Below are 15,050 nucleotides of genomic sequence, written 5' to 3'. Positions count from 1 at the left end.
ATGAGGCGTGTTTCAACCGAACCAGGAAAGCGAACCATTGTCAAATGTCAACAGAGCTCAACAGCCTCAACTGCACTGTGTTGCCAAGTCCGAGTTTTTTTTTTTTTCCGCGGGTTGTTTTCGATGTCCGCGGGTTGAAGCGACTATTATGTGATATATAGACCCATGAGTGTGAATTTTAGCAGGCAGCCTTGCCAAAATAACAAACATTTTACCCCCCAAACGCCATTTTTCCCCCGGAGAACCCCCCGAGAAGCTATTGTTTAGGGTTAGTAGTTGGCGGGTTTTGTTGTAAAAACTTGGCAACCCTGTCTGCACGCGCGCTGGAATATACGATCTTTGCCGGTGTTGTAAAAAAATAAAATAATATAATGATACACAGAGTACTTATCCAACATGATCATTTCTGAGAGAAATTGTGAAGGTGAATGATATAAAAACAAGCTCTCCGTTTAGGATTCGAACAAATATATTCCAAGCCCCTTTGATGAAGTGATGATTACGTTACTGCTTATCATCTGTTCGTCATCGTCTAAAGCCCGCCCTGATGATTTCATTGGTCCGAACAGTTTCTGTTCGGGGATAATTACTCCACTATTGAGCGAGGCCAGACCGAACCGCCCGACCTAAAACTTTTGTGGGCGGGGCTAAGTTCGGCTGGCATCCAGGCTAATTATTTCCCAACTTTAGACCTAGAATTAACTTCACTGTTCTATTTCTTTATGCTTTATTTATTTTTTTAAATTAAAAAAACATGGTTATGGTATGGAAATAATGTAGTTTCTTGTTCAGACACCAGGGAGAGATAAAGCACTGTCTCTGCGAGAACAGGCCATAAAGCTGAAAATACTATTAAATGTCTATGTTAAATCTGCTGTTTTATATAATATAAATGAATGACGTGATTAATCACTCGAGGAAAACACTGGCTGTTGCTCCACAATTATTTGATCATTTATGTTTTTGTGTAATTTCTCCTCATGCCTTTTTAAACTGTTTACTTAAACATTAATAAACACCATAATGGTCATAACAACCAGGCCACATTACATCTCAATGTGCATATTATCTATCCTAGTATGAAACATTAGTAATATTCAATACTATTTAGGGCGGATAGTTTAGTCCTACTACACATTTGAGGGTATGTTTTGTCAGTGCTTTAGATCACAGAGTAATATACTGACAGTTTCACAGAAGCTTCTAGTGATGATAATCAGACTGAATTTGTATCAAAATTACATAACTAAATTATTAAAATATTTAATATTTAATGTAAAGTTTTAAAAAGGGGTGTTTCAAATCAGTTTTAAGGCCCTGACACTGTAAATATGTTGTTTTTTCATGTTCAGTCACTAGTTGGCGCTCCAGCAGGATCTTTAGGAGAGACACACTGTCTGTACACCATTAAACTGAGTTAAAGTGAGTGAATCTGGGTTAAAAAAATATACTGAGAAGTTTATAAGAATTAGTTCAATATCTCACGATGGTCAACTCTCTGTGTGATTTTTGACCTTTTGACCTTTAGTCTAAATTAATCACACAGTGACCTTCAGGATCACATTAAACATCAAAAATTCTCAATGGTTTGTTTTTAATACAATAATACTGCAGAAGAGAGTCTTACGGATTCATCAGAATGAATTGTTCTCTTCAGTCAAGACAGAAATGTCGATCATGTACAGAGTCTCATTCATTTTCAAGAACGGCGCTGACAATTTCAGAAGAAAAGTTTAATGCCATGAACATACTAAAACATTCTATAATTATAACAAACTTTCCACTGCACTGGTCAGTGTCTGCTCTGTTTTCACACTTCATCTCTCGCTCACACGTCCACACGCCTAAAAGCAGAAGTATCTGCAGATTTTTGACACTTTTAGCCCCTGACAGCTTCAGTCTCGAGTAGTTCTGCTTATCAGAATTTATTTTAGCAGAAATGTGTTTAGCACATTTACACATTAACAGTGTTTAAAGGTTAAAGTGTTTCTACACTTATAGCTCTTCTCTCATCTGATCTCAATTGATCACTCTCTATATTTGCAGAAGCATTCATGTTTTATTGATGTAAATCCTTCAGATTGTTGTACTGAACTCGTCTCTCGCTGTAAAGCGTTTGATGTGGTGATTCAGAGACCGATGGAGGTGATGTTGATGGTTTAGTTGGTCTGTGGAGTTTCATTATGGTTTGTGTGGAGCAGAGAAACACAGACTGAACCAAACAATGATTTGAACAGCTGAAGGACAATGAGAGACTTGATCAGGCCAAACATCTGAAACTCATGCGGTTCAACAGCCATGAAGGCAAGCGTGTGCTAAAGTTGAGATGAGAGATAAAGATCAAACTAAGAGCAGAGTGGAATGTAAACCATAGAACAGACTTTATTTGTGCACTTATTTTTCAATAGTGACATTTAACAAAATATGTATATATTACATATAAAACTGCTTTTTTAATTACATTATTTTATGGCATTATAAAAACGGCAGTCGTTGTGTTTTCATTATATTTTTGCAGAAGTTGCACAATTGATTAATCGATCTCATTCTGTGTAGATTCAATCAATAGTATTATAATAGCAAAAAATAATATGTTAATAAACAGCTGTTCAAGCGTTAAACAGACACCTTCAGCAAGAATATCTGGATCTCCACCTTCTTAAACTCAAACCATTGGTCTGAGTTCTCTCGATGGGTCTGATGCTGACGTCTCTTCTTTAGATCTGATGTCATAAACCAGCACAGCAACAGCCAAGCCTACCACTGCAGCGACAACCAATCAGATCACAGCTTCAAAAGTATCACAACAGCAGGTACGGTCTGAATAAAAGAGCACTGGATCATAATTGTGGATTTAGGTCTCTTTCAAACAGACTTATAGGTGCAGGATTTGTGGGTCATTATGAACTCAAGCATCCATTGGTACACGCACACTTTCCTTGCTTAGTCAAATAACATTAGCTGTACTGTTTCAAGTTCTTCTGCTCATCATTATTCACAGAAGTCTGTGATTGTAAGCCCTTTGAAATGCATTGCACCCACAGCAGTAATATGATTTAACACACATGAACATGTGATTATACTATACGTGTCACCTATAGACTTTAATCAGGCCACTGTGAACAAAGTGTGAAAGCATAATCAAAGTTTTTATAACCTTTACGTTATACCGGATTAGGATCATCATTTAAAACTGAATTTGTCTCTTCTATATACTATTTAAAGCGATAGTTCACCCAAAAATGAAAAAGAAGTCATGTATAGTCTTTGAAGGGAGGTGCTACTGGAAGGGTTTATTCTCACACACTGCAGTGTTTCTCTAAACCGCTTTACACCAGACCGGCAGCTTCATGTGCTTTGTTATGAAACCTTTAACATTTACCATCACCATTCTGTTGTGACTCTGCGGAAGAAAATGTTTATTTTCATCTATTTGTCCTTGTGGAGTCTAGCAGGTAATATTTTAAATCATTAAATTCTCTTTATATTACCATTTGTCTTTTTATTCATTATTAATCCATCATTATTTTGTCTTGAATATTTTTCAGTTGTATTTCAGACTGATATACTTAAACACTTTTGTGTTCATGCTGCTGTTCCTGTTAATTTAATACACTTTGGAATTAGTCCAGAAATTATAGTTATCTTGCCATTACACTTTTTAAATAAATTCAAAATGATTAAAACTTTAATTGAGTGAATATGTCTGTTTGTTGGTCAGGTGTGTTGAGTGCTGATGCAGTGCAGTCAGAGTCAGTGATGGAGGGAGAATCCGTCACTCTAAACTCTGGTCTTACTCAAATACAGAAAAAAGATCTGATAACATGGGAATATGGACACAACAACATTATCATAGCTAAAATTACAGAAAAGCGTCAGCCAGATTTTCCTGATGAGAGATTCTCAGACAGACTGGCGATGGATCATCAGACCGGCTCTCTGACCATCACACACACCAGAACTGAAGACTCTGGACTTTATTCAGTCTACAGCACCAGCAGAGAGGAGCCGCTCAACACATTCAGTCTTACTGTCTATGGTGAGTAGAGAATTACTTCCCCTGTTTTATATATACATGACTGATTCTTGAGATAAGGGACAAGAATGTTATTTTTATTATGTAATACTACATTATTATAAACTGTTATATTTGCAGACAAAGGTCTCAGCTAATGAACCATCTAAGGGAACATGTTTTTCTGTTTTTTATTTTTATTTTTTAATTGTATATTTATTCACTTGATAACGTAATTTGAGTCAACTCTGTCAGATGCATTAAAAACCATCCTAATTTAATTTCCTATTTTGAAGTCTTCAATTATGCAATAATGGTGTTCAATAAAGGAGCTAAGTGAAAAATACATTCTCTAAAATTGATTACGGTTATTATAAACACAGTTCCTAAATTCCTAATTCTACCCTACGTTTTAATATTAAGCGGAGGCGGACTAGGCGAAGGTAAGTGACTGCCTTGGGTCCCCAATAGCCAAGGGCCCCCTAAAAATGTGTTTTATATACAAAATGTGTTTTCAGCAGGGATGTCCAGATGATTGCTGTGGCGAATGTTACCGTGACAACCATCTGCGCATCAGCGTTAAAACCAAAACGTGGATTTGCTAGCAAATGAGAATGCATCGGAAGCTGTAACTAAATACTGAGCAACAGTGTGTATTTTATTTTGTATTGTTTTGCGCTCACTCGTTTCTGTGAAGGACAAGTAGAGGACCCATGCGCAGTTACTTTACACACAGGCACAACTCCACAGTGAAAGCACTGCGCAAATTTAGATTAATGTTCTTTCTTTTTTTTTGACACAACACCAGTGTCCAACCTTCGCTAATACTGTTAAATGTGATTACTGTAACTATGGGGTGAAAAGGATGATATGGAAAGTCTAAGCTCACACACACCGCTCGGACAGTTCATTTCAGACATGTACAGAGGTGTAGTGGTAAAAAAAGAGGTGGGTAAACTATAAATTCTGGGTGACCGCATCGTGGTCACGGTAAGGTGGGCCACTGCTTACCGGTGTATGCAGCCCGATCTCACGGCAATTCATACTAATTTTACGAGGTGGCTAATTCGTACGAATTGATACGACCTCACTTGTACAAATTCATACGATTTTTGTTAATTCGTACATATTTTACGAGTTACCAAATTCGTATGAATTCATACGAATGACCTACCCCTGACCCCGCCCCTAAACCTACCCATCACGTGGGTTAGACAAATCGTACGAGTGAGGTTGTACGAATTAGGCACCTTATTCACTCGTATGAATTAGTACGAATTGATCGTGAGATAGAAACTACAATCAAAAACACCACTAAGTTCAGAGACTGGACACCAGCAATAGACCCTTTTCATAGACTGGGATGACACGTAAATCCTAAGTGTTTAGTATTTTCATTTTAAGTTTGTAGGCTACATTTATAACACTAATACTTTGTATTATATTACTTTTATAATTTTTTATAAATCAAATTACAAAAAACAAGTTACCGCTTCTGTGAGGGTGTTTCTAATAGGCCTACACCGTCCATGGGAGGGATGGTAAAAAAATAACATCTTTCTCTCTCTTTCATGCCGTTATCAATCTCAGTCTATTTGCTATTTGAGCAAATGGACACACACACAATTTATTTTTAATGTATTCTGTCGTTCACCATTATAACGTTAACTGCATGACGATTTCCGCTCTGAGAAACCTGGAAATGTGAAAGGGTCTATTCAGCTCATAGGGTAGAGTCGGGACTGTTTTTCCCAAAATAATGCAACTAGCTGATGCTAACGGGCTGCCTTACTAGCTAGCTGATGCTAACCTGAGATCATTTTTATGAATCAATATGAAGTCCAAATATTTTTATTTAACTACATTAGAAAAAACAAAGAATGTGATGTCCAGAACATAGTAACCGTAATTAGTGGGAAGCAATGCCTCTGGTGGACAGTTTACCCCAGAGACTATGTTTGAAAAAAAAAAAATGAAATTATAATTATATTTTCCTTAAATAACAAGTAACCTACTCACTAACCACAGGCCTTGCTCTGCAAAACAAGCTTTAGAACACTTCTTTTTCTTACTGTTAAAAATGATATCACTTGATTTACACAATGTGAAATCTGTTTTCTCCCCAGTGTTAGCTTTGCAGTCAAAACTTCGACATCATTCTGGTCAAAGCTGTCCATAATGTCTGAAACCATAGTGGACATTACTGAGTGCACTCACTGAACCACATTAATGAATGTACAGCTGATGTACACACCGCGGCTGTCCGAATTCACTCACTCATTTTCATTCACTCCTTCAAGTGAAACTATATATATATTGAGAGTGTAGTGATATAATAATCAACATTTTATAACATTGGTTTCTTGCATCAATTTTAAATATCAATGAACCAACAAATATCACAGCGACTTTACATACTGAATTATATTTATCCTCTCATGTTTTCCAGCTCGTCTGCCTGTTCCTGTCATCAGCAGAGACTGTTCTTCATTAACTTCATCTTCATCATCATCATCATCATCATCATCATCATCATCATCATCATCATCATCATCCTCATATTCACTGGTGTGTTCAGCTGTGAATGTGAGTCATGTGACTCTCTCCTGGTTCAAAGGAAACAGTTTTTTGTCCAGCATCAGTGTGTCTGATCTCAGCATCAGTCTCTCTCTACCTCTGGAGGTGGAATATCAGGATAAAAACACCTACAGCTGTGTGCTCAACAATCCCATCAGAAACCAGACCAGACATCTTGACATCAGACGACTCTGTCCCACATGTGCAGGTACAGAAGTATTTTTTTATTTTTATTTTTTTTTACAAACTAAATTAATATTTTTTTATATATTATTTTTTTATTTTTACTCATTTCTTGTCTCATAAGACTGCATCCACTGTTGTGGTTTCACTGAAGCTGTGATCCGATTGGCTCTCTCTGCTGTGGTGGGCGTGGCTGCTGTGGTTGTTCTGGTTTATGACATCAGATCCAGAAGTCTTCAACAGAAGAGGAGCGAGCAGACGTCACCATCAAACTCTGATTGATCAGATACTGAGGAAGGGGGAGATATTCTTGAACAACTAAAGGCATTATATTACAAGAAATCATTTGATTAAATAGCTTTGATTTGTATAATTTAAGTGTAATTTGTTAATTTGATCATGGATGAGAGTTTCAGTTTCCTCTGCCTTCCTTTACGATCACACATGGAGGTTTTCCAGTCTGTGTTGCTATCTCTACTAAAGCTACAGCAGAAAATCTAATTCTGAAGTAAGAGAAAGTAAAACAAAAAACAAAAAAACAATTATAATAAAAAAACAAGATATTTTATTTAGTAGTCTACTTTTACCATTGCAGATACTGTTGTATGAGTTAGGTCTATGAGGTCAAAGTGTAGTTCCTCTAGTAAAGAATGGCGTATCAACCTCCTGCTAATTTCAAAGCGCATGCTAATACAGCTAAACAATGGGTGAAAGCGGCGGGTTCACGTTTTCAAACAACCATCCACTTCATACAACTAAGAACATTTTTGTGATTTTAATAATTCTAAAGAATGTCTATGTTAATCTGCTCTTGCTCTCTCATACACACACACACACACACACACACACACACACACACACACACACACACACACACACACACACACACACATGTTGGTCTATGTGGTTTACAGGGACTCTCCATAGGCGTAATGGTTTTTATACCGTACAAACCGTATTTTCTATCCCCTTACACTGCCCCTGCCCCTAAACCTACCCATCACAGGAAACATTCTGCATTTTTACTTTCTCAAAAAAACATAATTTAGTATGTTTTTAAGGCCATTTGAATTATGAGGACATTTGATATGTCCTCATAATCCACATTTATAGTGTAATACCAGTGTAATACCCATGTAGTTATACAAATTTGTGTCCTCATAAACCACATAAACAGGCTCACACACACACACACACACACACACACACACACACACACACACACACACACACACACACACACACACACACACGTGAATACAGACATGCACAAACAAAGGCACATGTGACCATGCACAAACACACACAATATGCACGTACACAATACACTCCGCATATTCACACATATTTTATTGTTGCAGCCGTTCATTTGAAATAAAACTGTTGTTGTGGTAAATCACTTGGAGTACCCTTAGTTGTTGTGCATTTTGTCTAACTGTTACAACTTACTTATTGTGTAACTTACAACCTACCCCAGTAGTGGACCAATTTGTATTTGTCATCATCAACAAAGTCTGTGATATAGTTGGAGCAATTTAAATTGTTGCCATTTATAATAGACAAATGTGGGTACTTTGCCTAAAAGTTTCAGACATGTAGCTAAAAAAAGGTACTTTTAGATGCTGAAGAAAAGTGTTACAACCATACCGGTCTCCCCGGTAAAACAAAAAAACAACAACAAAAAAAAACAGATTTTTGTTTGTTTATTAGTTTTTACAATGCATATATTTCTGCTTTACAAAGAATAATGCCTTACAACCCCACTGTGATCATGATTTTTTTTTTTGTATTACTGTAAGATAAGTTACAGGCTCAAAAACTTGATCCTGCTCAGTGAGTAAATGATCTCTAGCGTATCTATTTTATTAGTTCATTCTTCATTTGGATTAATGTCACTAAATTATGTTTTTATTAAACGAGGTTTGGGAGGAGCATGATTCAGATGATTGTTCAGATAAAACAAACGGTTATGAATCGATCAATGATTCTGATCACCAATGTCACGTTATTTCAGCAGTTTGGCACGCGATCCGAATAATGAATCGATACGCTGATTCATAACCGTTCTAATATTTGATTGAGGTTTGAACACAAACCCGGAAGAGAAGACAATGCTGAATAAAGTCGTAGTTTTTGTTATTTTTGGACCAAAATGTATTTTCGATGCTTCAAGAGATACTAATTAACTAACTGATGTCACATATGGACTACTCTGATGTTTTTATTCCCTTTCTGGACATGGACAGTATAGTTTGTATACACTAAGATACGCTGTCGGACTAAATCTAAAATATTTTAATCTGCGAAGATGAATGGAGGTCTTACGGGTGTGGAACAACATGAGGGTGAGTCTAATGACATCATTTTTATTTTTTGGTGAACTAACCCTTTAATGCACACCCTAAGAAAAATGTGCGTTGTTTGTATATAATATATACATATATTGTTTGTTTATGTTTAACATAAATGTTTGTATTTAACATTAATGAAGCAACACATTTTATGTGAAAATCAATTATAAAAATAATTTGTCTGATTGTTTGTTTAAAATCTTATAAATGTATAGGTCGGTGAGGGGGGGCTTTTACCCCACAGACTCAGGGTCAAACCTGCATGGGGCAAAAGACAATATTGATACGAATACTTTAGCTAAAATAATGTTTAATCTTGTCTTTGTTAATACTTATTCAAAACAATCCCTTTAGCGAAGTCTGTAATATTTTCAGTTTATTTTGATAAATAAAAGAATGCATAATTGTTCAATAAATTTACTCTTATATGTTCGTATATAAATATTTTTTTAAAATACAGAAACAAAAATTAAAGCATTGAATAATTCAATTAAATATATAATAATTTTTAATAAAGCTTTACAGTAGTAACTAATAATTAAAATATGATATTTTATCATATCATTTTTTTTTTTAATATGATGGTTTCTTTATAAATATGATGATTATCTCTAAGTGGACACCCAACTTAATATGATATTTCCAATCTGAATCTAACCATGTCATGTCAACAAACGGAAACGTTTTCGAAAACTGTTTTTTATTATGTTAATTATTGTGCCTTTTACCTCAAATACCATGCATATATATTCTTCTGTTATTTAATTTATTTTGCTTTAATGAGCTTGAACAAAACTGAAAATCAACCTTTGTTTCAAAATATATTAAATAGTTTTAGCGACTTGCATTTGCTACATTAATCTGACATTTAAATAAACATTTCACGCAGAATCAACTTTTTGGAGGAGTAATTACAACATTTTTTTTTACAATGTTATTATAAAAGGTTTATTCATTATATTAAGATCAGTTTCAATCCCCTTATAGTGACCCTTTTTTGGTTTGAGCCACTGCCCCTCAAAATGTCTGGTCAGAGCCTTAGATGAAGTCAACTGAAGATAAAAGAAGACATTAAATCTCTGACGATCTCAGTAGAGGAGGATTAAACAGCTCCACAGACAGCAGTACCAGCTTCACGCATTACTAACCACACTGACTTTATTTCTGTCAGACATCTACAGAAACTCTTATTGAGAATTAACTGAGGTTTAGATGCCGATCATTTATTGAGTTTCATTTTTAGTCACCATTATGGTGATCAGTGTTTGCTTTAGTTGGCCTCTTGACCCTTGACTTTATAGCATTAGCCTTTCTCCGACTGCTGTAACTGTGTGTATTGTGACAAGTCTCCCGAGCTCTCATCAGCGTCGCCCTGGCAACGAACTAAAACCACCTGCACGCAATCAGCACGGGCCGGACCGTCACAGCTGCAGGCCATCACCACACGGCAGAAAAGCCTTCCCTCGGGGACTCCAGTCTGAGCACGATCTCCATGCAGCACTACGCTAACGCTTGTCTCTCTCTCTTACCCAGATAGCAGCCTGTGACGCTCCGGCCACATCGCCGCACTCACGTCACCGCTAGCACCAGGGCACCCGGAAGGAGGACAACCACAGCGCACCTGCACCACTATTACACGTTTGTCACTGTTTCCCCAATAAATCCACCCTCTGGGGGTTTTGCACCAATTTCATTGTTGCGTGATCCTTCACCCTGCCACAGTATGTAAAATAATTTTTTATGGGACAAAAGTTGAGGCAAAATATAGTTACATCTTGATATGGCAGACGAGCTGGAAAGCATTAGAATATAGATCAATGTGGACCGTTGATAACCGCGATTAGATCAAGGAACCACAATTATCGTGACAGGTAGTATATACTGTATGTTTTATGATTTATGTACAATTTCAAATTTTCAGAGACCAGATTGAATCTGACCTCAAATACAGCAGAAATCTGGAGAATTATATATATAGAGAGAGTTTGCAAATCTGCTCAGGAAAGACACAGTAAAAACTAGATTATTCTCTCAGTGAATTTCATAAATTAGCCAATAAATCCATTATAACTAACATTTCATTTAAAGGTGCACTATGTAGTATTTTTGAAGAAAAATATCCAAAAGGCACCAGGCCAGAGTTATATATTTTGTTCAGTTCTTACAATATCCCAAATGTTTCCAACTATTAGTAAATTGTGAGAAAAATGCTTTTTTTTTTTTTTTTTTTTTAAATTGCTATTTTAACCAAGGAACCGGGACGTCTGAGGGAGTCATCTGTCAGTTGTGTCATCATGCGTTACCCTCAGTTTCCGGTTTTATTTGGCAGAAACGCTTTACTCTTAGCAGGCTCTTATATGTGAAGCTTTATATTTTCACACTGTAGTGTGAAGCTTTTGCATCGTGACATGGTGGCCACCTTTTTGTGCACATCCCATGGACGGCTTACCTGTATGTACGGCTTAAATTCTCAGAGGTGGGTTTGCCAACTGCATAAAAGAAAGTCTGTAGATTTTTGATAAACTTGTGCTTTTCCAAACTATAGACTGACATGTCAAGAACTAGGAGATGGTGGTCTGTCCTTTTACTGGGGATGTACCCACCAACATTATACATTTTCCCCTGGTATTAGTTTGTGAAAATTGATAGAAGGATGTCAAAATGTCAACAATTGGTGTTATTTTTAATTTCTTACCTGCATCCGGTCAGTCCTGATTACACTGTGTTATTAATGTATTTATGTCAATTAATTTAGGTCACTTAGGCAAAGGAAAATAATGCGAATCAGTGCTGACAATTGTTGGTACTGGTATTGTTTCCTTTGTCCGAGGAGCTCTATTACTGATAATAAATGTTGCTTTTTGACTGGCTGATCTTCTATATTGTCTCTTCCCTGTAGTTGCAACCAGTAACACACCCCAGAACATACAACAGGCATGTATTTGCCATTTTACTCAACCTTCAATGTGCAAGAGGATTATTATCACAACAAGCTTTTTTCTCATCTACAGCTTCCCCTGATAGTTCTTCGAGCACTCTTGCTGGAGGTTGTTCAGGATGGTGATGATGCAGTCCGCACCCTAGCCCACACATGCAGGTGCTTCAACAGCATTGTGTGCACGGGAAGTTTCCGGCGAGAGGCTCACTTTCGGTGGTTAGACAGTAGGTTTTATTACTTTTTTTTTTTTTTTGCTTCCATCCTTCATGATGGCATTGTTGGGTACATGATGGTATAAGAGTGGATGCCCCTGGGGCGGCGTTTAGGGACAATTAAATGTTCGACAAATCGTTATAAATTTACTTTTGTGCCTGAGGCGGTTCGTTTATGTGACAAATTTGGTTTATTAATTTTTTTTTTTTTTTTTTTTTTTTGTTAATTGTGTTTTGAATGTTTGAATGTATGTGTGTTAGTGTTAAATGTGAAGCACCATGAGAGCCTAAACTAATTGCCCCAAGGGGATAAATAAAGCTCTAAACTAAACTAAAATAAATAATGATAGAACAGTAAATAAACTTGTATAATATTTTTCAATACATTGTTGCATTTTCGCCTGTGAATGTGGTTGTCTTTTTTTATACACTTATCAGGTGTGGTGAACTGGAGCTTCAGAACCCTGTACAGAATTCCCTGAACAATATCCAGATGCCTCCAGTGTGATGCTCTGTACGAGGATCATGGAGCGGGCTACAGAAGAAGAGGACAACAGGATCTGTACGAGGATCATGGAGCAGGCTCCAGAAGAAGAGGACAAAGAGGCGTGCTACAGGGGTTTACTCCTCAGAGGACTTTGAGGGATATTGTGGTAGTGATTGCTTTTATGAGGCTGGTGGAACCGTCTAATATTTAAAATTAGATCCTCTTTTTAATGTCCGTTTGTATTACTCTTTTTGGAGTATATTGGACTTTAAATAATTAGTATTTTTTGTTATAGTGTTGTGGCCATGTACTTAATAAAGGGATGTTAATGTTTAAAGTTTTCTTTTTAGTTTAACATGTTATATTTATGCATTTTAGACAGTCACTTAAATATTCAGAATCAGAATGAGCTTTATTGCCAAGTGTGTTTACACACACACACGTAATTTGACTTGGTGATGGGCTTCCGGTACAGTTGTACAGTACAAACAAAGTGAATATATACAAATGATTACACAATAAAAAACATGGTATTACACAGTAATACTAAAAATAGTAATTGGAGCTATGGTTCTTGTGAATGTGCAGTTGTACAGATTTGCTGTTTAAAATGTAATTAACAAATATTAGTGCAAGCTCATTCTGTAAAAGTACAATAAGATGCAATTTGCTTCTGTATTTGTCATGTTGATATATAAAAAAACTAATACATGTATAAGGATAACATATATTTAAGGATAAAACTGTGCTTATCCTTAATTACATCAATTCTGCAATGTAGTTCTCATCACTGACTTTAATCAGTTACTGATGTGAGGTTGAACTTGGCTAAAATCATCACCTATCACACATTTCCTTAAGGCTAAAAAATTAGTTTAAAAAAACGTAAAAAACTGATTGTGTAGGTCTACACATAGGCTAAATCCAAAATCGCCCCTATACCTTTAAATAGGGCACTATTTGAGGGGACAGCACCTCGATGATGAGTGCACAGCACTGATCTATACAGCCGATGTAGACTACACTCAACAGCTGTCCGAATTCACTCGTTTTCATTCACTACTTTAAGTGAACTGTAAGTAGGGAATAGTGAATGCCAGTTTAGGGGCGATTTTGGATTCAGCCATAGGCAAAAGTTAGATCGCGACTTCGCGAGAAATAAAAAAATACGATGAAAAAAATACGATGTATTGGCTTTCAGGACTTCCATACTTATTTGATTGTACGGACAAAAATCCCCAAAAAACACCCATCCCGGTCTGAAAACGCCCACAAATGGGGACACGCCCCCTTTTGTTCCACAGATACCTACCCTGAGTCTCAATCAGCTCCCTAGTTCACTAGTCAGGGCACTGCAGTCAATGGGCTGACTCCCTGATCAGTGCCCTGACAACAACTGAACTAGGGAGCTGATTGAGACGCACCCCTGTATTTGGCTGGAAAAGCAGCCTGACCTTAGCCTTACAAGCCAGACCCACATCAAGATGCTTGCGGGCAAATTAAATTTGCTGCCGCTAGGGTGCGTCTAGATTTCTAGGCTAGACTGACCTACCAGATTTTTTAAATTCAATCAGGGGATGTCCCTGCTGGTAACAGCTGTAACTACACCATCAGGATTCATTATTATTAACTATCCTCCATTGATGGTCATTCAAATATCATCAATCTTAAAACATATACTATATTAAAATAAAAACTATTATTTCCCAACTTTAGACCTATCATTTCCTTCACTGTTCTATTTCTTTAGGGTTAACGTAGTTTCTTGTTCAGACACCAGGGAGAGCTAAAGCACTGTCTCTGCATTAGGAGAACAGGCTGTTAGCCTGAAAATAGCCTACTATTAAATCTTCTGTTTTATATAATGTCAGTTAATGTGAATGTGATTAATCACTCTTTAGGAAAACACTGGCTGTTGCTCCACAATTATTTAATATTTTGTGTTTTTCCATTCCTTATGCATTGTTAAACATTAATAAACACCATAATGGTCATAATAGCCAGACCAAATTACATATTCTGTGTTCATTTAAAACTTAAAATTCACTGATTGAGCAGAGACCCATAAGCACACGGTAATGTAAGAATCTCGTCTGCTATTCACTATGCCTGCAACTCATCGTGCATACTATCCATCCTAGTAGGCCTATGAAACAGTAATATCCAATACTATTTATGGTGGATAGTATACACACTTGCAGTGACATAGACCGGTCTTGACTGTTAAAGCACTCAATGGTGATTGGCTTCTACGTTGAGAGAGTGAAATACTCGACGGTGATTGGCT

Source organism: Pseudorasbora parva, chromosome 14, assembly GCF_024679245.1.
Source record: "Pseudorasbora parva isolate DD20220531a chromosome 14, ASM2467924v1, whole genome shotgun sequence".
In the NCBI taxonomy this organism is placed as follows: Eukaryota; Metazoa; Chordata; class Actinopteri; order Cypriniformes; family Gobionidae; genus Pseudorasbora; species Pseudorasbora parva.
This window is presented reverse-complemented; position numbering follows the sequence as displayed.